This window comes from Otolemur garnettii, unplaced genomic scaffold, assembly GCF_000181295.1.
Source record: "Otolemur garnettii isolate 467f Iridium unplaced genomic scaffold, OtoGar3 scaffold00031, whole genome shotgun sequence".
Lineage (NCBI taxonomy): Eukaryota > Metazoa > Chordata > Mammalia > Primates > Galagidae > Otolemur > Otolemur garnettii.
In genome coordinates, this window is record NW_003852426.1 from 1,893,048 (window position 1) to 1,917,402 (window position 24,355).

The 24,355-nt window shown below is 43.1% G+C and overlaps 3 pseudogenes; 2 read left to right on the forward strand and 1 right to left on the reverse strand.

Moving 5' to 3' along the window:
- The window catches only part of LOC100955318, a 315,223-nt pseudogene that overhangs the window by 23,746 nt on the left and 267,122 nt on the right, over positions 1 to 24,355 (forward strand).
- Positions 11,116 to 14,544, reverse strand: LOC100955634 (annotated as a pseudogene).
- LOC100955960 lies at positions 15,041 to 19,119 on the forward strand (annotated as a pseudogene).

Sequence of the window (24,355 nt, forward strand, 5' to 3'; positions counted from 1 at the left end):
TCTTGTCTCTGCTCCAAACCATCAGCTAATTTGCTAAGGTTCTGTCCTTTCAGCCTCCTTCTGGACGGGAGCTTCTGTAAAAAGCTGGCTGCAGTTCGCCATCTTGGCTCTGCCCCCCGTTAAAAGCTTTTTCTTGAAGACATCAAGAACATCTCAAACCCCAAAGGCAGAAGCTAGGGCAAGTTGCTTAATTGAATATATTGTATCTTCTACACCGTACTTGCAAAGTGGAACAAAGTAGCAATTTGACAAAACAAATCTAACTTTTAAAGAGCTGAAAATTTTGTTGCCATTTTTTTATTTTTGGCCGGGGCCGGGTATGAACCCATCACCTCCATTATATGGGGCTGGCGCCCTACTCCTTAAGCCACAGTTGCCGCCCAAGAGCTGAAAGTTTTAACACTGGTGAAGGAATTACTGACCAAATTTTGGTGTAAGCCGAAAGCCCGATCTGCAAGGGATTCCAGGTGGGCCAATGCCAACAATTGTGGCTTCAGTGGGCTCAGGCGCCCTCTAGTGTCCATGTGGGATCAAGGCTTTATCTTTATGAAGCAAACACTGGTCATTCTGCAGAACACAAGATTGAAACCATCTGCCAATTTTCAAGGGCCTTGTTATTGGCACGATCTGTTATTCCTGTTACTTTGTGAATACTATAACACTAGTTCCCCCTGTCTTTGGGCCAGAGACTAAGCTCAGAGCTCCACTGGGCACATCACAGGCCCAAACAGTTGAGGGCAGCAGAGCAAGCCCTGGAGGTCAAGGTGGAGAGATGGGAAGCACCTGACTGTTCATAAACCCCCAGAGCTATGTGTTAAGCCCTGCCTATAGCCCACCCTCTGACCCACACTCAGCCCTGAGTGTCTGCCATTCCTAGGACCCCAAGGAAACCAAACACTGGAGCCCTGGGGTGGGCAGCTCCCTAGAAGGGGCCAGGCATGGTCCAGTTGATCCTGTTCTTCTGCCTCACAGCTCCCTTCCAGCAGCCTCTGATGATAGAAATCAAACCAGAATGGCTTAGGTGGTGGTTCTCAAAGTGGGGTCCCAGGACAAGCAGCATTGGCATTGGCAGGGAGCTTGACAGAAATATGATCTTCAGGCTCTACCCCAGACCTGCTGAATCAGAAGCTCTGCGTTTTAAGAAGCCCTCCAGCAGAGTTGTGGTTTTCAATTCAGTTTTCTCTCTCTCACTCACAAACACCCACTCAACTCTCAATATTGAGTAGCTCTAATTTCAGAGCAGTCAGATGTGTGATACACTTTTTTTGCTGGAAAACTCCTGCTTCAATTATCTGGGTCCTGCCTGGTCCAGATAAAGAGATTACCATCCTGGTTTCAAGCAGTGCTCTCTTGTCTGAGTGTCTGCTGGGCTCCTACTTACACCTCAAAACACAGATGCAATACAGTTTCTTTTGTTGAGTTTCTGTGACTCCTCAGAGTGATGCTTTGCCTATATGTCCCAAAACCAAATGTGCATGTCCCACTAACCACTTGTGTTAGAATTTATTTATTGACCTCTGCCTGAGCACGACTGGACCAACATTGAGGGCAAGGAGGGTTGGGTTACTCCTACCTTAGCCCCAGTGTTACACCTAAAGTGAGTGGAATGGGAAAACATCAGCACACTGAGACCAAATTAAGCAGGGGTCCTTTATTGACTAGCAGTCAAGAGTGGGCTTATGTCTCAAAGTCTCTTGAGCCCCAGAGGCAGGGATGCAAACTTTTTATAAGGTACTTTTGGTAGGGGAGGCAGAATCCTTACGCAAGCCTAGTTTCATAAAAGCCAACTCCTGAAAGGTTAGATTTATAGGGTAAGGGGAGTGCTTACAAGGGAGAGCTGTGGTTACACAGGATTTGCAGTTTTTTGCTAAACACCACAGCTTTCAGAGGAGCTTAAAGGGGGAGTGTTGCAATTCCTTAGCAAAGTCCTTAGCAAAATGGAGTAAGTCTGGCTCTATGTGCAAAATGGAGTTAGGGCATTACACCAGTCCTCTAAAGACAATGCCCAGCACACAGCAGGTGTTTGAGAAATGGTTACCAGATGAAGAGGTTGCCTGGGATGGCTTAGCAAACCACAAGGCAAAAGTGTCTGGCAGAAGATTTTCCAAATCCTTCTGCTGGGCCACAGGACCCACGGAGACACACTTTAGAGCCCTCCCAGCTGTCCAGTCTCCCCTCATCAGGCACTTGCATGCTCCCCAGAGCCCACCTGCTCAGCCACTACCTTCCAGGACCACCCTCCAGATCAGCCAGGTGCAAACCCTGAAGTAACTTCCTGCCTTGGCTCCAGGAGCTCAGCTATAACTCTGAGGCCAATTTCAGTGGGAATTCAGGGATTATCTAATTGAGATGTCACTAGGAGTGACAATGCTGGTTTTAGATGAGGCTAGTCATGTCTATGTTTCAGAGGAGAAGCCTGCTTCACAGGGAACATGTAGTTTTGGTGTCTGCAGGGGTGGGGGCTATTTAAAGGTCACCTCATGAATAAGCTGTCTCACTGAGGAAAACAAACTGTAAAACAGGAGCAAGACAAATAAACCCGCAGCACATAATTGTGCCTCTGAAGAAAAACCTTCACAACAGAATTATTCCCTTTGTTTTCTTTAATTAAAACACCTGTAGCCTAACTTGTCCTCTCTAAGAATTTTGTTTTCTCTGCCTGGAAGAGCCCTAGGGGGACAATGGAAGTGCAAGCTCGCCATTCCAGCTCTCTGCCTTAGTTTCTGCCAAAATCACACAACAAGAAAAAAATCTGCCTGCAGGAGAAAGAGGAAGGGGGGAGCCAACTCCCTGACAGGAGGTTCTGTTATCCATCTGTAGCAGAGAAACAACCACACTTACCTTTTAAAAGCCAGACCAGCTAATATGTTTGAGTTCTCTGTGGATTCTGGTTATTAAACCTTTGTCAAACACATAGCCTGCAAATATCTTCTCCCATTCAAAAGAACAAGTGATCCTATCTCAGTGTGGGCAAGGGACTTGAATAGAAACTTCTCTGAAGAAGACAGGTGCATGGCCTACACAGACAGATGAAAAAATGCTCATCATCCATAATCATCAGAGAAATACAAATCAAAACCACTTTGAGATATCATCTAACTCCAGTAAGATTAACCCACATCACAAAATGCCAAAACCATAGATGTTGGCTTGGAGGTGGAGAAAAGGGAACACTTCTATACTACTGGTGGGAATGCAAACTAATACGTTCTTTTTGGAAAGAAGTTTAGAGATCACTTAGGGATCTAAAAATAGAATTGCCATTGATCCTTCAATTCCACTACTAGCTATATATCCAGAAGACCAAGAATCACTATATAACAAAAGTTTTTGTACCAGGATCTTTATTGCAGCCCAATTCATAATTGGTAAGTCATGGAAGAAGCCCAAGTGCCCATTGACCCATGAATGGATTAATAAATTGTGGCATATGTATACCGAATACTATGCAGCATTAAAAAATGGAGGCTTTACCTCTTTTATGTTTACTTTTTTTAAAATTTCTTATAGCATAACTGTGTACATTAATGCAATCATGGGGTACAATGTGCTGTTTTCATGTACATTTTGAAATACTCTCATCAAGCTGGTCAAGATAAAGTTCATGTCATTTTCTTAATTATTGAGTTAAAATGTTCATACTCTGCTTTTAGAAAGAGTCACTTGTACCCTTATAAGATAAACCATAGAGGTGACCCCATCAATCTCCCTCCCTCCCTCCATCCACCCCCCTCACCTCGCCTTCCCACCCCCTTCCCATATTCTAAGGCTATAATTAGGTTATGACATTCCTATAAAACCTATGAATTAGTTTCAAAATAGGGCTGTGTACATTAGATACTCCTTCCATTCTTGAGGTACTTTGCTAAGAAGAACATTTTCCAATTCCATCCATATAAATATGAAGGAAGTAAAGTCTCCATCCTTCTTTAGGGCTGCATAGTATTCCATGGTGTACATGTACCACAATTTATTGATCCACTTGTGGGTTGATGGGCATTTGGGCTTCTTCCATGACCTAGCAATTATGAATTGGGCTGAAATAAACATTCTGATACAAATATCTTTGTTGTAATTCGATTTTTGGTCTTCTGGATGTATACCTAATAAAGGAATTGCAGGATCAAATGGCAGGTCTATTTTTAGTTCTCTTGGTGTTCTCCAGATGTCTTTCCAAAAGAAACGAATTAATTTGCATTCCCACCAGCAGTGTAGAAGTGTTCCCTTTTCTCCACATACATGCCAACATCTCTGGTTTTCGGATTTTGTGATATGGGCTAATGTTACTGGGGTTAGGTGGTACCTCAAAGTAGTTTTGATTTGCATTTCTCTGATGATTAAGGATGGAGAGCATTTTTTCATATATCTGTAGGCCATGCACCTCTCTTCTTTAGAGAAATTTCTATTCAAGTCCCTTGCCCACCCTGAGATGGGATTGCTTGTTTTTCTCTTGCTAATACGTTTGAGTTCTCTGTGGATTCTGGTTATTAAACCTTTGTCAGAGACATAACCAGCAAATATGTTCTCCCATTCTAAGGGCTGTCTACCCACTTTATTTACTGTGTTCTTGGCTGTGCAGAAACTTTTTAGTTTGATCCTGTCCCAAAAGTGTATTTTTGACATTGCTTCAATTGCCTGAGGGATCCTCCTCATAAAATTTTTGCCCCAGCCGATTTCTTCAAGTGTTTTCCCTACACTTTCTTCTAGTATTTTCATAGTTTCATGTCTTAAGTTTAAACCTTTAATCCAATAAGAGTCTATCTTAGTTAATGGTGAAAGGTGTGGGTCCAGTTTCAGTCTTCTACAGGTCGCCATCCAGTTAGCCTAGCACCATTTGTTCAATAGGGAATCTTTTCCCCACTCAATGTTTTGAATTGGCTTGTCAAAGATCAGATAACGGTAGGTAGCTGGATTCATCTCTTGGCTCTCTATTCTGTTCCATACATCTACCTCTCTGTTCTTGTGCCAGTACCATGCTGTTTTGATCACTATAGATTTATAGTATAGTCTGAGGTCTGGTAACATAATTCCTCCTACTTTGTTTTTGTTCCTCAGTAATGTCTCTGCTATTCGAGGTTTTTTCTGATTCCATATAAAATGAAGTATTATTTTTTCTAGATCTTTAAAGTATGACAGTGGAGTTTTTTTTTTTTTTTTTTTTTTGAGACAGAGCCTCAAGCTGTCCCCCTGGGTAGAGTGCTGTGGCATTACAGCTCACAGCAACCTCCAACTCCTGGGCTCAAGTGAGTCTCCTGCCTCCGCCTCCCAAGTAGCTGGGACCACAGGCGCCCGCCACAATGCCTGGCCATTTTTTGGTTGCAGCCGTCATTGTTGTTTTGGCGGGTCCGGGCTGGGGATTCGAACCCACCACCTTAGGTGCATGTGGCTGGTGCCCTAGCCGGCCGAGCCATAGGCGCCGAGCTGACAGTGGAGTTTTAATGGGGATTGCATTAAAATTATATATTGCTTTGGGTAGTATTGACATTTTAACAATGTTGATTCTTCCCAGCCATGAACATGAGCTCCACCCAGAAGAATACAAAGGATGTAAAGTTGCCATATTTTTTAATGGTTGAATAATATTCCATCATATATATATATATATATCACAGTTTATTAATCCATTAATGGTTGATGGGCAATGATGTCATTTCCACATCTTTGCGATTGTGAATTGAGCTACTATAAACATTTGAGTGCAATTGTCCTTACGATAATTTTTTTTCTTATGGACAGATATCTAGTAATAAGACTTCAGAATCAAATGGAAGGTTTACTTCTAGCTCTCTGAGGATTCTCCATACGTCTTTCCAAAAAGGCTGTATTAGTTTACAATCCCACCAACACTGCATATATGTACCCTTCTCTCTGCCCCCTCACTAGCATCTGCATCTTTGGGACTTCGTGATATGGACCATTCTCACTGGGATTAGTTGATATCTCAACATGGTTTCGATTTGCATTTCTCTCATGATTAGGGACAATGAGCATTTTTTCATGTGTTTGTTGGCCAGTGGTCTGTCTTCTTGGAAGAAGGTTCTATCCATGTCTCTTGCCCAGTGATTTGTTCTTTTCTTGTTCTTTTGCTTGAGTTCTTTGTAGATTTCAGTTATCGGCCCTTTGTCAAATTTCTGACATGTGAATGAATATCTTCACCCATTCTATACATTGTCTGTTTGCTTTGTTTATGTCCTTAGCTGTGCAGACACTTTTAAGCTTGATTGATTCCCATTCATTTATTTTTGTTGTCCCTCTAATGAAAAGGGGTCTCCTCCATAAAATCCTCAGGCCAATGTAGTTAAGAATTTTTCCCACACTTGCTTCTGGAGGTTTTATCATTTCATGCCTTAGGTTTTTCTTTGGTGTTGTTTTTTATTTTTTGAGACAGAGTCTCACTTCCTTTACCCCTGGTAGAGTGCAATGGAATCACACCTCACAGCAACTTCAAGTTCCTGGGCTCCAAGTGATTCTGTTGCCTCAGCCTCCCCAGTAGCTGTGAGGTGCCAACCACAATACTCCGCTGTTTTTAGAGACAGAGTTTCAATCTTGCTCAGGTTAGTTTCAAACTCCTGAGCTCAGGCAATCCACCTGCCTTGACCTCCCTGAGTGCTTGGATTACAGGTGTGAGCCACCGTTCCCAGCCCTTCATGCCTCAGATTTAAGTCTTTTATCCAGCATGAGTAAATTTTTGTGTAAGTGGTGAGAAGTGTGGGTCTACTTTCAATCTTTTACATGCGCCTAACCAGTCATCTAATCACCATTTATTAAATAGGGATTCTTTTCCTCAGTGTATGTTTTAGTTTGCATTACCAAACATTGAATTGTGGTATGAGGCTGGTTTCATTCTCTGTTCTGTTCCATAGGTCTCCATAGAGACAGAGACCTATTTGTATGCCAATACCATGCTGTTTTCATCACTATATACATGTATATAACCTAAAGTTTGGTAATGCAATACCTACAGAATTCTTTTTATTTCTTAGACTTGTATTAGCTATTCAGATTTTTTCTGGTTCCATTCAAAATGAAGGACTAGGTTTTCAAATTCTACAAAGTATGACACTGGTGCTTTATGAGGTATTGGGTTATGACTCTAGGTTACTGTGGATGGTATAGATAGCTTAACCATGTTGATTCTTTCCAGCAATGAGCATGGTATGTTCTTCCATTTGTTAGCATCTTCTGCAATTTCTTTTCTCAGGGTTTCATAGTTCTCTTTTTAGAGATCCTTTACATCCTTTGGTAGGTATATTGCCAGGTATTTCATTTTCTTTGAAGCACTGTGAAGAGGATTATGTCTTTGATTTCATTCTCAGCTTGACTGTTGTTGGCATATATGAAGGCTACTGATTTATGGACATTGATTTTATGTCCCGAGATGTCACTCTACTTCTTGATTACTTCCAGGAGTCTCGTGGTTGAATCCTTCGGATTTCTAAATATAAGATCATATAATCTGGAAATTGATAGTTTAACCTCCTCCATTCTCATTTGGATACCATTCATATCTTTCTCTTTCCTGATTGCCTTGCCTAGGACTTTCAGCACTGCATGGGATAATATTGGCAAAGTAGCCCATCCATGTCTGATTCCAGGGCTAAGCAGAAATGCCTACAGTTTCATTCACTTCTTGGGTCAATTTTTAAATTTCCTTTTGGTGGCTTTCCACTTCCCTTCAATTCTCTTCATTTTTGCCATTCATACTCTTAATTCCTTTTTTGTCACTTCCATGGTTCCTTTATAGATGGGTAGCTGCATTGTGAATCCTTAGAGGAGTTGACCTGCTCTGATTTTTCACGTTTCCAGAATTGTTTTATTAGCTCCTTCTCATGTGTGCTATCTTCTTCTTTATTTCCTTCCTATACTTATTCTCTTGCTTCCTCCTTCAATTTTCTTTGTCTTTGTGCTTTGATGTTCAAGTGGCCTTTTGGTACAGGGACAGAAGGATGAGAAAAGAAAAGAAGAACAGAGAAAGAGAATGGAAAAAAAAGAAAAGAAGAAAAAGATAGGCTGGCTGTAGTGGGCCACAGCAACAATCCTGGCACTGTGGGAGGGCGAGGCAGGAGGATTGACTGAGGCCAAAAGTTTGAGACAGGCTTGAGCAACAGTGAAACCCCAAAATAGAAAAAACTAAGCCATATCCTATGGCAGGTCCTGCAGTCCTGGCCACTCCAGAAGCCAAAGCTGAGAGTCCCTTAAATGCAGGGGTTCAAGGCTGACCACTACCATAGCATTCCAGCTCAACCTCATGAGCAAGACTCTGTTCAAAAGAAAAAATAATGGTTGTCTAGCTTGTCTAGGGGAGCTATGAGACAAAAATGAGAAAAATAACAGAAGAAAAAGGGAAGAAGAAAAAAACAGTATTAAAAAAATATATATGTATATTATATATACTGTATGAACACCACTGGGCATTCCACAATTAGGAAAAGAAAAAAAATAACACTAGGTAGTGGTCAAAGATTAAAAAAAAAACCCTACATCTGCTTCTAGATGTGGTGGGGGCAGGAAGCTACAACCTAACTGCTATGGAGACCTGGTTTTATTTTTCTGATTTTTAAAAGTTTAATCTGGGCGTGGAAGCTCTACAGAGTTAAATCCCAGCAGCAGCCGGGCCTACCTGCTCCAGCCCAACCTCAGACCTCATCTTGATGAGTCTCTGTCCAGCCCTCCTGGTTTCCTGTTCTTCCCAGAACACTGACACCTTCCTGTCCCAGAGCATTGTGGATGAAGGTTCTCCCTGCTGAAAAAGAACCTACCCAGACATCCCCATTGATAATTCATCATGTCTTTCAAATCTTTCCTCAAAGACCACCTTTGTGACAAGACCCACACTGAGCACTCAGCACAATAACCACCATCTCTGTCCCCACAGACCCTCTGGGTCACATTCCCAGTAGCACTGACCATCTTCTATCATAAACACTTTCCCTATTTTCTCTGCTCACAGAATATAGTCCGTCTCTTCCCACCAGAACACATGCTCCACAAAACTTGCAATTTTTCTGGCTTTTACTTGAAAGATGTTTCCTAGATGCAAAACAAGTCAGTCTGTATCTAGCAGACAAACATTTCACACTGACATCAATGATCTTGTACTTTTCTTCCCAGTGCTGTGTGTGCCCTCTCTCACCTTGGTTCCACACTGACCCTCCTGCACTCTACAGCATACAGTGATATTTCTCTGCTCAGAAAGAACAATCCGTGACTATGGGTCCAATTTTGCAAACAAGTATAAATCTAAGTTAGATCCTGCCATAGAAATCCAGGAGTCTGGATGGAGTCAGTGCTAAGATTACTAGAACTAAGGGCAGGGAAGGGGAAGGGTAGCAGAGAGAAGAGAAAATAAACCTAAAATGAGAAGTAATGGGATCCCTCCTCTCTGCTAATTCCAGAATCTGGTTTTTTAAAAAAGGTTGAGGCCAGCAATGTGGATAGAACTGGAGGACGTTATATTAAATGCAATAAACAGGGCACAGAAAGACAAAAGTTGTGTGTACTCTCTGTCAAGTGAGAGCTAGAAAACTGATTTCATGGAGGTAGCAAACAGGATGGTGGTTACCAGAGGCTGGGAAGGGTAGTGTGGAGGGGGAACTGGAGAGGTTTGGTTAATGGGTATAAAAACACAGTCAGATGCAAGAAATGAGACCCAGTGTTCAGTAGCACAATAGAATGATGATCACTAGTCTGGATGGGGTGGCTCATTTGTATGGCAGGATTGCTGTAGGTCATGAGTTCAAGATCAGAATGGGCAATGGTGAGGCCCCATCTCTACAAACAACTTTTTAAAAAATTATCTGGGCCTGGTGTCAGCATCTATAATCTAAGCTACTCAGTGGCGAAGGCAGAAGGAATGTTTGAGCCCAGAAATGTGAGGTTGCAGTGAGCTATGATGATGCCACTATATTCAAGCCCATGCAACAAAGTGAGAACCTGTCAAAAAAAAACCCCTGCATTTATAAATACAATGATCTATTGTGTATTTCAAAATAATGAGAAGATTTAGTCTAATTTAGAATGTTTCAAAAAAAAAAGATAAATGTTTTAGGTGATGGATATCTTAATTATACAGATTTGATCATTACACATTTTATGCCAGTATCAAAATACCACATGTACCCCACAGTTACAGACAACTATTCTGTATCCGTAAAAATTAAAAATGAATTTAAAATAATAAAAAGGTTGGGGGAAAGATGCATCTAGGAAAGAGCCCTAGAAACCCTGGACAAGTGTGCAAATTCTAACTCTTGATATCACAGAGACTCCTGTGTGCAGGACTCGCCCTGGGCCATATGTCAGCCCTTGTGATCACAGGTCTTGCTGGGACAGGTTTCTACTGAAACACAGCCCTTGTGATCACAGGTCTTGCTGGGACATAGGCAATGGTGCAGTGAGGATGATCCTGCCAAGGAGTGATCACATAAAGCCCAGGATGGACTGAGCAATGACTGGGCATGTAATAATCCAGCCTTCAGCCCCTAACCCCCAGGGGAATGCAACAAACCCCTTACACTTGAAAAAGGAATTTCTCCTAAGCCTTTTAGCCTCAGGCCCCACAAGGGAGGAGAAGTTAAACTCTGGGAAGAAGCTCAAAGATAAGAAAAGGAAGGAAGGGAGGGGTGGATTCCCCTGGTGAAAAGGGCCCAAGTTGTTCTTGGAAACTTACCCAATACTCCTCATTTGATGATTTGTGAGTTAATTTACCTTAAGTTAGCCTGTACCCCCACCCTGAATTGTGTAACCCTTTATGAAATACCCCAGCTTATGATGATGAAGAAATGTTTGTGATATATCTTGTGATTTATGAATCAATATGTACCTTAACCTTGCAATCCCGCTCTAACTACTGATTGGCTTCTGTATTGCGCTAGCTTGATGATTATGCAGAATAACAGTATAAAAGGATTTTTCACCTGCTATTCGTGGCTGCATGCCCTTTGAGGTATCCAGCCCCCTGCAGGTGTAATAAATTTTATCAATTATTGCATTAAAGTAGGGTAGAGCTTTTTGTCTCTGCAGCTCAGTTTCTTTTCAGGCACAGGCCCTATCCACACGTGGCTCCTCATAGCTTTCTCCTATCCCCACCTGCAAGACTCAGTACAGCAAAACCCAGAGGTTCTGGAAGGTTCTCAGGTCTTCCTTTTATTTCCCTTCCTGCCTCTGTCATGGGAAGATGTGGGAAAACATCTTTATAAAAATTTATATTCAAATACTTATTTTGAGTAGGGAAGCAGCTCAGCGCACCATGAAGTTGAGACAAGGATGGAAGGGACCTCCCACCCCTACCTCTCTCTTTGGCAGGGAAGCCAACATACTGCCAAATTCACTGTGATCCCTTCTCACACACTGACCTTGCTGACAATCAGGCAGTGACAGTGCCCTGGGACTGACAGTCAGAAAGGTCAGTGTGGGAGAAGGGGTCACAGTGGGCTTGGCAGTATTTTGGCCAAATGTTAGGGAAAGGGGATGTAGAGTCATTCAGAAGCATTTGCAGAAAGAGAAGACAGATGCTCTTGATGTCACAAAGGGGAGGTGTCAACACTTATTCCCACACAAGTCAACTGTCTCAGCCTATACAAAAAAACAAGGAACAAATTCAGGTTAGTCACAGGAAATTGTAACACTGAACAACCCACCACACACTCAAAATGTCCCACCCAAGAATCCCTATAGCCCAGCTGGGTCCCCTCTGTCCCACCCCACCTTCATATCACACCCCCTGGGTCTCACCTTTATAACTGTGAGAGACTCATCCGATCCCTGGGCACTGTCGCTGCCTGGTGTTGAACAAAACAGGACCTGGTCAGAGCCTACAGAAGCTACAGGAGCAATTATGTGGCTGGGAATTCCCCATGGGCTCCTCTCTACAGTATCCCAAAGGCCTCACAGATCACTCCCCCCCCATTCTTACTTGCAGCCGGAATGTAGGTCCGTCCTTTTCCACCTATGGGAAGAAAATGCCCTGTGAGAGGCCAGGCAGCAGGCAGGGCCATAATGTCACACAGGAACCCTCTGGTCTTGGATCCCAGAGAAGTTTCTAGAAATGTAAATGAAGACCCAAGACAGGATCAGAAATCACAAGGGAAGCAAAGAGTAGACCACCTGCCCTCCTGGAGGTCTGTTCTGAGCAAGAGCCTTGCTCTGTGACCTATGACAGCTGTGGTGATGACTATCACCACAGTCATCACAGTAAAACTCTGTCCTTCATGGTCACATGTGCTATACAAAAGAACAAGTGTTGGCACACAGGGCCCCTGGCTGGGGAAGCAGGTGTGTGTGGATGGAACTTCCCAGTAATGGGGCAGGGCACCATTGAAATCTCAGTGGGACAAGAAAATGTAGACCCTGCCCCTCACCCCTTCCCTACCTGAGCTCTTCCTCCACATCACAACTACAGCTCCAGTGATCACAGTTCCAGGGAGAACCAGGCCAGCAATGATGCCCACCATGAGGATGTTGGGCTGGGAAGATGGCTCTAAATAAGGATAGGAAAGTTGAGTATCCATTTTCAGGATGTCACAAGAGCACTGCTGGAATGTCCATGAGGGACACAAAGTGCCTGAATTTTCTGACTCTTCCTCTCAGATCCCCCAAAGACTTGTGTGACCCACCATTCCCTCTCTGACTGTGAGGCCTGACCCCAGGCCTCAGCCCTGACACTGCTGAAGGGCTCCACAATGGCCCCTGCTTTCCCTGAGAAGATACATGATACCCGCACCCCACTTCTTACCCCATCTCACGGTGTGGGGCTCCCGCAGCCCCTCATGGTGCACATGGCATGTGTATCTCTGCTCCTCTCCAGAAGGCACCACCACAGCTGTCCACTTTTGAAAGGTTCCATCCCCAGAAGGTCTAGTCTCTATAAGGTCCATGTCCTGGGTCTGGTCTTCCCCATCACGCTGCCAGCTCAGTGTGATCTCCGCAGGGTAGAAGCCCAGGGCCCAGCACCTCAGGGTTGCCTCACGGTCAGAGGCAGGGTGGTGGGTTACACGAATCTTTGGGGGATCCGAGGGAAGAGTCTGAAAATTCAGGCACTTTGCATCCCTTATGTGACACTTCAGCAGTGCTCACGTGATATCCTGAGAAAGGACAGGACAACTGGGGTGGGAAAGAGAGTGCAAAATCCAGACACTAGCCTGGACCCAGGGATCTGGGATTATCTCCTAATCCTTAGAAAGTTTCAGCCTCTGAGGAGAACATGGTCGTCCAGTCCTAACCTGAGCAGAGGCTGAGTGACCATGAAGGGCTGGAATCAGACCTCCAAACACACTGAGTGGGGCAGAGAAGAAGGCCTCAGAGAAAAGGTCACAGTGCCAGGATTGCCGCAGGGTCAGAGGGAATCAATGACCATTATCTTAGGGACTGTCTGTCCTTCTGTTGCCTGGAAGACTTCATCTCTTAACTGTACCAGACGGAAGGGCGGGCCCTCAGAATCACTCTCTGGTACAGGATCTGGACACCCAGGGGGCGTCTTCCTGCTCTGAACGAGAGGAAGGGTGATATTCTAACCTGGGGTCCATTCTCCTCCGCTCCTTGTTGGGAGATCTACAGATGTGGGAGGCACCCCGCGACCCTCGTGCCTGCGCGCTGCAGCGTGTCCTTTCTGTTCTCCAGGTATCTGCGGAGCCACTCCAGGCACGTGCACTCCAGGTAGGCCCTGTCTCCCTCCGCTGCACCGGCCGCCTCCCACTTGTGCTTGGTGATCTGAGCCGCCGAGTCCGCCGCGGTCCAGGAGCGCAGGTCCTCGTTCAGGGCGATGTAGTCGGCGCCGTCGTAGGCGTCCGGATAGTACCCGCGGAGGAGGCGCCCGTCAGGCCCCATGTCGCAGCCATACATCACCTGGATGGTGTGAGACCCTGTCCCCACCCCCGCGGTCAGCCGCGCCCACCAGCCCAACCGGCGGGGATTTCCTCCTAAACTGAAAACGAAACCGAGTTGAGTCCCCACAGTCCCTTCCTGGGTTGAAGGTTTCAGGGGTCCCGCAGTCTCGGGGTGACTCTCCGACCCGGAGACTCCAACAGAGCAGGCTTGTCGGTGGGCGGGAGAAGGAGTGACCTGAGACCGGCCCGGTGTCACTCACCTTCCTCGCTCTGGTTGTAGTAGCGGCGCAGGGTCTCCCTCTGTAAATCTGTGCCTTGTCCTTGGAGATCCGTGTCTCCCGCTCCCAATACTCCGGCCCCTCCCGCTCTATCCACGGCGCCCGCGGCTCCATCCTCGGATTCTCCGCGTCGCTGTCGAACCGCACGAACTGCGTGTCGTCCACGTAGCCGACGGTGATGAACCGGGGCTCCCTGCTGCCGGGCTGGGACACGGCGGTGGAGAACTACCGCATGGAGTGGGAGCCTGGGGGCGGGAGGGGCTGAGACCTGGCACGACCATCCTCCCGGCGTGGCTCTCCGGACCTGCGTCCCCGCCGGGTGGTCCTGTCGGCCTCCTCGCGGAGGCTGTTTCCATCCCGACCCCGCACTCACCCAACAAGGTCTCGGTTACGACCAGGGCCCCGGAGAGCAGCAGGAGAGTTCGGGACGCCGTGACGCCCATGCTCGGAGTCGGATGACACTTAATAACCGGGAACTGCGGCGACGCTGATTGGCTTCTCTGGAAACCCACACCCAATGGGAGTGAGAGCGGGTGCTGCGTCAGGAATATCCAGGAAGGACCTGACGCGGGCTGGGAGAAGCGAAACCCTGGGGAGACCCGGAAACCACAGCGCTGAGCTTCCTCACTCACCCAAGGCGCTGCCCTCGGGACTGAGATCCCTACACTTCCATGCCCGGAACCTGAGACTTTTCACTGACCCCTCTTCTCCTTAAACCGAGAGCTGTTCCTCACGCCATCTCCTGAGTCCTGGCCCAGGAGCTGTCTGATCCCCAGGCTGGGTCCAGCCCCTTCTCCTTCTCTTCCAGACCCGAATCCTCTCCCTGAACTGGATACCCTGCCTCCTACTTCTTTCTTCCCCACCTGGACTCTTCTAGAACAAAACTCACCCCAGGGAATTTGACGCCAGAGTGAACTTGCCCTGGGCCTGGAGGTGTAGATGGTGGTTGTCTCTATAAACCTGGAGAAGTTGTATGCAGAACTCTTTACCTCTACTCCTGTTCCTCACCTCCTGCTTCTCCAGACCTTTCCTCTGTCCCTCAACACCTGATAGAGACTCACAGAGACCACTTTCCTTCTTGCTTATTAACTAGAGTAGGTAGCACAATCTAGGTAACCCCTCAATGATCAGGAATCTAATCTGGATAGAAGTGATTTTGGCCCCTTGATAGAGCGATGTGTCTGAACACATTACAGTTAGACTCTTGAAAATCCCAAGTTTTATTTTCCTGGACTATGTATCTTGGACTCTGAGTTGTATTTTAAAATTCTCTTCCCCGCACAGCTGTACTTGTGAGTGCAGGACATCTCCTCATACAAATTAAAAAACTCAAATTTAAAACACCAATTGGCTACTGTGTGTTTCAACTAGAAGTTGTAGAAGTTTAATCACTTCAAACCTGCACTTGCTCAGTCAAAATGCCCTTCTCCAGTGCTCAGGCATTGCCTGTTTTTATGAATTATTCACATCTGAGCTGTGTGTGTCTTTTGCAGGGATGCTTGGTACTTTTTAAACCCAGTTAATATTAGGAGGCAAATACCTTTTAGGCTGCCCCACAAGCGTATTAATTATCAAATGCAAAGAGCACCCTGCTAGGCTGGCTAGGCTGTAGAACATTATTTAAATCTGAGATTTCAGCTGCTTTACAACTCTTTTTTTTTTTTTTTTTTTTTAGAGACAGAGTCTCACTCTATCGCCTTTGGTAGACTGCCTTTGGTAGACTTTGGTAGACTACTTTATCGCCTTTGGTAGACTACTATAATTGTGGGTTTAGTTGCAGACTTGTAGCAATTGCTAAAGCAATTTTTATTTAACAAAACATAAGCATTTTGTTAAAACTCTACAAGTCAGGAATTTAGAGACCTTTGTACAATATATTTTTTTCAAACTCTTTTGTAATTTCTCCTAAGTTGTCTGACAAATCCCTTTTATATCTCTATTGGCATAATCTGCATAACTGAAACATCTATATTCAGGAGGTTTTGTCCCCCACATATCTTAATATCCTGTCAGGAATTCTCCTTTTAGTCTGTGGAAAGCAGGGGATTCTGTATGGTTGAGATGAATTGGAAGGGGCAACATTGGAAGGCCCAAGAAGCCAAGTTCCCTGATTTTCCAACTGTTTCAGCATCGTGTGGCTGTCCTTGATTTGGAGAGTTTGAACTAACTTCATGCCTTGAAATCAGCCCTTACAATCTCACATGCCCACCTCTTCCCTGATCCTCCCTGGGCCAGAGGAAGGATGTTTAGCAGCAGGACATTGGCTATGGAGAACAGACTAGGCACAATGGGATTGAACAGTTTTCAAATTCTGGAACTATCAGGAAAAAATTACATGTTTAATTTTTGTCTTGACTCTGGAAAACAAAACAGAGAATCAGTAATGTTTGTAAGCAAAAAGTTGTCAGAATTAATTAAATCCTCTATTAGTTCAGCCGATGTATTAACTCTTATTCTGTTTGAAGTTGGGTTAGCAATCCTCATGAATGTGCCAGATTTTTACTTAGACTCTTGGAAATTTTTACCTAGTGCAAATGTACAACAATCAAAGTTATCAACAACATGTCTTTAAGAGGACTTAAGTCATTGGCTTTTCCATGACTTTTCCTAAAGAATAAGCAAATTTTGGAACATAGCTGATTATAAACCTCTTTTTCAGACAAATTGAAGCAAAACAATTGTCTGTGGATGACAAAAGTCTTAGAATAGCCATGGTTAAAGACACAAAAGAATTTGGTTATTTCTGTGGCATGCAATGATTTAACTAATAATCATAATTATTACGGATAACATACACCAAGACATATCAGAATTTTAGGAGCCTCCTATAATTGGAGCATATATTAATAGCACATTTACATAAATGTAGCTTGAAGAAAATTAAATACTATTTCATATTTGACAATGTTTCTTGTATAATTTAAACATACAAAATCCTACTATGTCTCTCTTGGACTTTCAGGGGCCCTCATCAAAAACCCAGTTGGACATAATTTGAAATTTTGATTTTGGAAAGCTTTCAAATATCAAAGGCTTAAAAGTCTTGCTCAAAATAGGATCATAGGTCACTGTAAAATGATGGCCATTTATTTCACCAATCAAAAGACTTCAAAGGACGTACAGGAAATTATACTTAACATTTTTAAAGAGTAAGGGATTCAAGTAAGGGACACAAAAACTTAATAAAGGTAAATCAGAAATTATCTTGATAAAGTGTATAACATCTTTGTTCTTTTTAGGCCACTTTCCCAAAGGGCAAACAGGACTATAGTGCAATTGTTTTTTTTTCAAGGGAAACTGATTTGCACAACCTGGAAGTCAAAACTGTTAAAAAGGGAACTTGAATTAGTCAGACACAGTAAGGGTGTGTCTGGGGTCCTGATGGTACAGTGGATTATAGAGCAATGTGAATAAGGCAAACTAGTACCTTGAGTAGGGGAACAAATGACTCTCAACAATAGCATAAGAAGTTTTTTGACCATAATGAATACTTCAGACATATCGAGAAAAGCCAAGTATAAGTTTAGTTATACTGTATAAAGTTGCTTTTCTTTTTTTTTTTTTTTGAGACGGAGCCTCAAGCTGTCCCCCTGGGTAGAGTGCTGTGGCATCACTCACAGCAACCTCCAACTCCTGGGCTCAAGCAAGTCTCCTGCCTCAGCCTGCCAAGTAGCTGGGACCACAGGCGCCCGCCACAACGCCCAGCTATTTTTTGGTTGCAGCCATGATTGTTGTTTGGCGGGTTCGGGCTGGATTCAAACCCGCCACCTTAGGTGTATGCGGCTGGCGCCTTAACCACTTGAGCCACAAGCGCCGAGCCTAAAGTTGCTTTTCTAAACCTTTGATATAAAACATTTAGTGGCAGGCCACAAAAACAGTGTTATCAATGGTGGGACAGGGGCAGGAGCAGAGAAAGTGTTACAGTAGATGTGTTAATAACATTCTACCCTGTTATTTTCACGTGGTACTGGTTGGGAACATAAATGCCCTCTATGTGTTTCTGGGTATCCACCGCAAATAATTCCATTGTAATTTACCTACTTAATGTAGCCATTGCAGACCTCCTACTCATCCTCTGCCTCCCTTTCCGAATAAGGGATCACATTGACCAAAACAAGTAGATGCTAGCTGTGATTCTGTGCAAGGTTGTGGGAACACTATTTTATGTGAACATGAACATTAGCATTATTTTGCTTGGATTTATCAGTTTGGATCACTACATAAAAATGGATATGTCTACACAACAATGGAAGGCAGTAACAACCACACGAAGTATTTATGTTTGCTGTGTAGTTAGGACAGTTGTGCTTGCTGGATTTTCAACCATGATTATGTTAATGCTTAAGAAAGGAGGGTGTAATTCCACAATGTGTTTCCATTAAAAAGATAAACGTAATGCAAAAGGAGAAGCAATTTTTATTTTCATTCTTGTGGTAATGTTTTGGCTAATTTTCCTACTAAAAAAGCTTTTCATATATTAAGATTGATAAGAATTTATTTAGGATTTCTAAACAGAGATCAAATTTTCCTAATTCTGGTAGATATGCCACTACAGCCCACATTTCCTTTTTCGTACTTATAATTTTCACTACAAGTTTTGTTCCCTATCATGCCTTTCAATTCATCTACATTTCTTCACAAGTAAATGCATCATCTTGCTACTAGAAGGAAATTATTTACAAAACCAATGCGATCATGCTGGTTCTCTCATCTTCCAATAGCCGCTTAGATCCAGTCGTGTATTTCCCCATGTCCAGTAACATTCACAAAATAACGTGCCAACTTCTCTTTTTTTGCCATCTTTGGCCGGGACTGGGTTTGAACTGCCACCTCCAGTATATGGGGCCAGCGCCCTACTCCTTCGAGCCACAGGCACCGCCCCAACGTGCCAACTTCTTTATAGCCGATTTCATGTTGAAGCAAGTGGGAGTGAAAGGACTTCAGAATTTAAACCAGCATATGCTTTTCATGATGCATCTGTGACCCCCAAAATGCAGTTTATTTCTAAAAGTACTTGAGGTAAACATACTGTAAAAATGATACAATATAGCCTCTCAATTTTTTTAAGAACTAAGTAGTGAAACAAAACTCTAGCATTTATAAAACTTGACTCCTCTCAAAGCTCTGTTCATATTTGTGGTATTTCATTTGCTTAATTGTAAACTATTTCAAGGCCAACAAAGGCTTATATTCATCATTATATTTTAAATCTGTATATAAAATCTTTAGAAATTACTTCGTTAAGCTAACACTTTTAATGTAGATCATAAAGTTAAGTGAAATTCATGGCTTTAACACTAAAATAATTAAAGAAAGTACCATAGTTTCTCAAATCACTAGTTATTAAAGTCAAGCTAATTTGTTACATCAATCCAAATGTAAAGGATGTTTAAAAGTAAATTTTCTGACTTAAAATGTCAGAAAATTAATGTTCATTTATCATTTTCTAAGTTTATATAACTTGCCAGTGTTTTCATTTATGCCTAAACCTATAAAAGATGAAATGATAGTAAACTTCTAATAAAATTTAAAAAATATTAAAGTAGAGAAAAAGCTAAAAGCAGTGACACACAGCAAAAGTTGAATCTTTAAGTAACAGTCTGAGAAACTTTACAAGAAAGTAGGTTATAGAATTAAACTGAAAATGTCTTGGGATATCATTAAGAGCAAATTAGCACTTTAAGAAAGCCTATTTGTTTTAATTGAAAACTTTTTCTTTTAAACGTAGCCAACTTAATCACACATAAAATTTCTGTATAAATTCCCTTTCATGAACCTCATTACAACTTACACAGACCACCTACGACATTCTCGGGCTCTCTATTTTCTCCTCAATTTCTCCTTTCTGAAATAACCAATCATTTTATTTTAGAAAAAACAATTCATCTTACAAGATACTTCTTCATACAAAATTATTTTCTTTTCTGTTTAACCTTCTTTACCAAAAACATGTTTTATATTCATAAGTTTTTATGTCTCCCTCTTCTACTTATTGGTTCCATTCAGCCTTGTTTCATTTTCTAAATTCATATATTGAATTAATCTTCAAATAACTTCTGAATTACAAAACATTATTTTTTTCTTGCTAAAGAAGACATTTTATGTCTTTCTTAAATTCTTTTGCAAAAATACCACTATGTTTTTTATAGATCACTTTATATATGTAGAATATCACATACATTAACCAGAAATTTTAACTCCCAGTGATGTAAGCATTAGTGAAACCCTAGAAAGCAAGAAGTATTTGCCCGTAACAATAATTTGTAAATGAAAAGCATTTTATACTTTTTATGCATGTGCTATCACTAACCCTCTATATGATGCCTCAAGGGGAGGAGGCAATGAACCCTTAAAGTGGACTGGGGACTGTCAAAAGGCCTTTTTAGATATCAAAGAAATGCTGGTGACTGCCCCAGCATTGGGGCTCCCAGACGTAAAAAAACTTTTTTATCCTTTTATACATGTGAGGCAAGGAATGAGTCTGAGAAATGAGTCCACTCGGGACCTGGAAAATATTCAGATACTCCTTGCTTACTTCTCAAAGCAAGTGGACAGTGTCACAGGGGATGGGCTTCTTGCTTTCGGGCTCCTGCAGATACTTGTAACCTGATTCAAGAACCAGAGACATTTACATTAGGCCAAACTGACGCAGCATAAACCCTCTACTGGGTGCTCTCCTGCCTAGCATAGAAAGGGGGATATTGGCTACCTTCTGGGAGGCTCAGCAGACATCAAGCCATCCTTTTAGACAACCCAAATGCAACATGGAGAGTGGTCTCTACTTTAAATCCTGTCACCGTACTTCCTCAAATGTCATCTGAGCCTGGTATGACAGTTCACTAATAATTGGACAAGTTTATTCCAGCCAGCCAGCTCTGACAGACAAATCCCGAGAAAGCCCAAGCCTAGAGATGTCTCCTGATGGAAGCCGTTTTATGAGTTAAGGAGGACAGAGGCCTGGGCATGCACTGGCACTCCATCCACAGACATTACAGGCCTAAACACTCCCTCCTGGAACCTCAGCACAGAAGGCAGAACTCACAGCCTTGTTAGGGCACCCAGGTAGGTGAAGGAGTGTGGGTGACCATGGACACAGACTCCAGGCTGCTTCTTCTGTTTTTCATGCGCATGTGGCCATCTGAAAAGAAAGGGGACTTTTCTTGGACCCTACCTTCCAACCTTCTGTTTTAAGGAAATAAAACATGCTAGAGAAATCCTATCCTTCCTAGACTCATTTTAGCCCCCAAGGAATTAGCTATGGTGCATTGCCTTGGACATCAGCAGACAGATAGTTTGGTGACAAGTGGAATCTCTGGGCAAATCAGGCCACAAAGAAAGAAGCAGGGAAAAGGCTCCTACGACTTTACTGATGCCCTTCCTGACTGAAGTAGATCCTGGCCCTGAACCTCCCACATACTCAGAGGAGGACTTGAAAAGAGGGTTTAGTTGGGGTTTGATGCCAACCCCAGGACTCAGGGTGGGTGGATATATGATGAGACAACAATAGTTCTGGTACCCAAAGTTCCTGTGAATGACACTGTCAAGCATATTCGTGATTGTCCCCATTATGGCGGGAATGCCACCCTATAAGGGATGCTGAAATATATACTATTGGTCCACATACGAAAGAAACCATTCAGGAAGTTATATAAAAGTGTCTCCCTTGTGCTCAGAATAACCCTAAAACTAGCCCTCCCCCCTTAGTACATGGAAGTCAGGCCAGGGGCAAAGGGCCCACAGGGGACTGAAAAGTGATTTCACTATGATGCTAAGGGCAGCAGGAAATTTCAAGTATCTACTCGGGTTTATGGATACCTTCTTGGGAGGGATTGAGGCCTTTCCTTGCTGGACAGAAAGAGCTTCTGCAGCCATGAAGGCCTTAATAAAAGAGGCTGTTGCTCAGTTTGCAGTACTGGTTTGCATTCAGGGTAACAGTGCTACTGCCTTTGTGGCCCAGAACATGTAGGATGTTTCCCAATTCTGCAGCGTGACTTGGAATCTCCCCACACCCTGGAGACCACAGTCCATGGGAAACACTGAAAAGATGAATCATACTATAAAATTATCTTTTTCTAAGACTTGCCAAGAAACTAATCCCTGGAATAAGGCGCTGCCTATTGCCCTACTTAGAGTAAGAATGGGCCCAGAAGCAGACTCAAGTTGTGCCCTTTTGAAATTCTGTATGACAGACCCTTCCTGTGCTCTAGCTCTAGACTACAGGATCCCAACAGCTCACTCATCAGAGAGTCAGATGCCAGTGGACGTACACAGTCCACAGGCCTGACTCTAACTGCTGTTTGAATCCAGCAGGTTGTGGTTCCCACTGGATGTTCCCTTACATTGCATCCGTCCTGGAGGCTGGTTGCTGCTTAGGACTGAGAGAAATCAACATCCTGATGACAAACTAAAGCCCCAGTGGAAGGGGCCCTATGAAGTCTTGATGGTACCCAGTCCTCTGTCAAGCTCACAGGAGTCAAGCACAAGATTCCTCGTAGTCAGGGGAAGCCAGCCCCATTGATTTCTGTCCCAGCAAGAAAAATTGGGAGAGATTTTAAATATGACTTTAAGAAAAACTCTAGATAAGTGATTTATCTTCTTGATGGAATTTGAATATTAATACCTATATGGGGTACCTGTGATATTTTGATACATGCACAGAATTTATAATGATTGAGTCAGTGTGTGTGATTTAGAATATACATCTAAATGTATATTTATGGGTATTTATCATTGCTTTGTGCTGGAAACATTTCAAGTCTACTTTTCTAGCCATTTTGAAATATATAATACATTGTCGTAAATTATAGTCACTCTACCATGCTATCATTTTGTGCCCACTAACCTGCCTCTCTGTATCTAATTCCCTCTTTTTCCCCTTACCCACACTACCCAGTGTCTAGTAACTCTCATCTACTCTCTACCTCCAGGAGATCAACTTTTTTTTTCTTTTGTAAAGATAAAATCTCATTCTATTGCTCTTGGTAGAGTGCTGTGGCGTCACACAGCTCACAGCAACCTCCAACTCCTGAGCTTAGGTGATTCTCTTGCCAAGAGAGGTTGCCTGTAGTGCCAATCTCCCAAGTAGCTGGCACTACAGGCACCTGCCACAACGCCTGGCTATTGTTTTGGTGCAGTTTGGCCAGGGCTGGGCTCGAACCCACCTCAGTATCCTCAGTATATGGGGCCAGCACCCTACCCACTGAGCCACAGGCACCACCTAAGATCAACTTTTTCAGTCCCATGAATGAATGAGACATTTGTCTTTCTGTGCCTGACTTATTTCACTTAACATGATGACCTCCAGTTCCATCTACGTTGCTGCAAATGAAAGCGTTGTATTCCCTTTATATGGCCCAGTAATATTCTCTTGAGTGTATAAACCATATTTTCTTTATCCACTTATCCATTCATAGGCACTTAGGTTGATTCCATATCTTTGTTGTTACGAGTAGTACTTTGGTAAACATGGCAGAGCAAGTGTCCCTTTGATAGACTGGCTTTCTTTCCTTTGGATCAATACTCAGTAGTGGGATTGTTGGGTAGTGAGGTAGCTCTGCTTTTAGTTTTTGGAGAAATCTCCATGTTTTCCAACAGTGGATAAGAGTTCCCTTTTCTCCACATCCTGGCCAGCATTAGTCATTTTTTTGTGTTTTTGGTAATATCCATTCTAACCGGGGTAAGATGATACCTCATTGTGATTTTGACTTGCATTTCCCTGATATTTAGTGATGTTCAGTCTTTTTCATTAGCTACTGACCCTCTGTGTGCTTTCTTTTAAGAAATGTCTATTGAGATTCTTTGCTCACTTCTTAATGGGATTGTTTTTATTATTGTTGTTGTTATTTTGCTTTTGAGTCCTTTGTCTATTCTGGATATTTGTCCCTTGTCAGAGAAATAGTTTCCAAATATGCTCTCCCACTCAGCAGGGGACCTTTTCACTCTGTTAATTGTATCCTTTACTGTGCAGAGGCTTTTTAGTTTTATATAGTCTCATTTTTCTACTGTTATTTTTGTTATCTGTGCTTTTGAAGACTTACATAAAAAGCCCTTGCCCAGACCAACGTCCTAGAGTGTTTCTCCTATGTTTTCTTCCAGCAGTTTTGTAGTTCTACATATTATGTTTAAGTCTTTAATCCATCTTGAGTTGATTTTTATTTAGGGTGAGAGATAGGTAAATACATAGATTTATTTCTGGGTTCTCTATTCTGTTCCATTGGTCTATGTGTCTATTTTTTTTTTTTTACCAATATCATG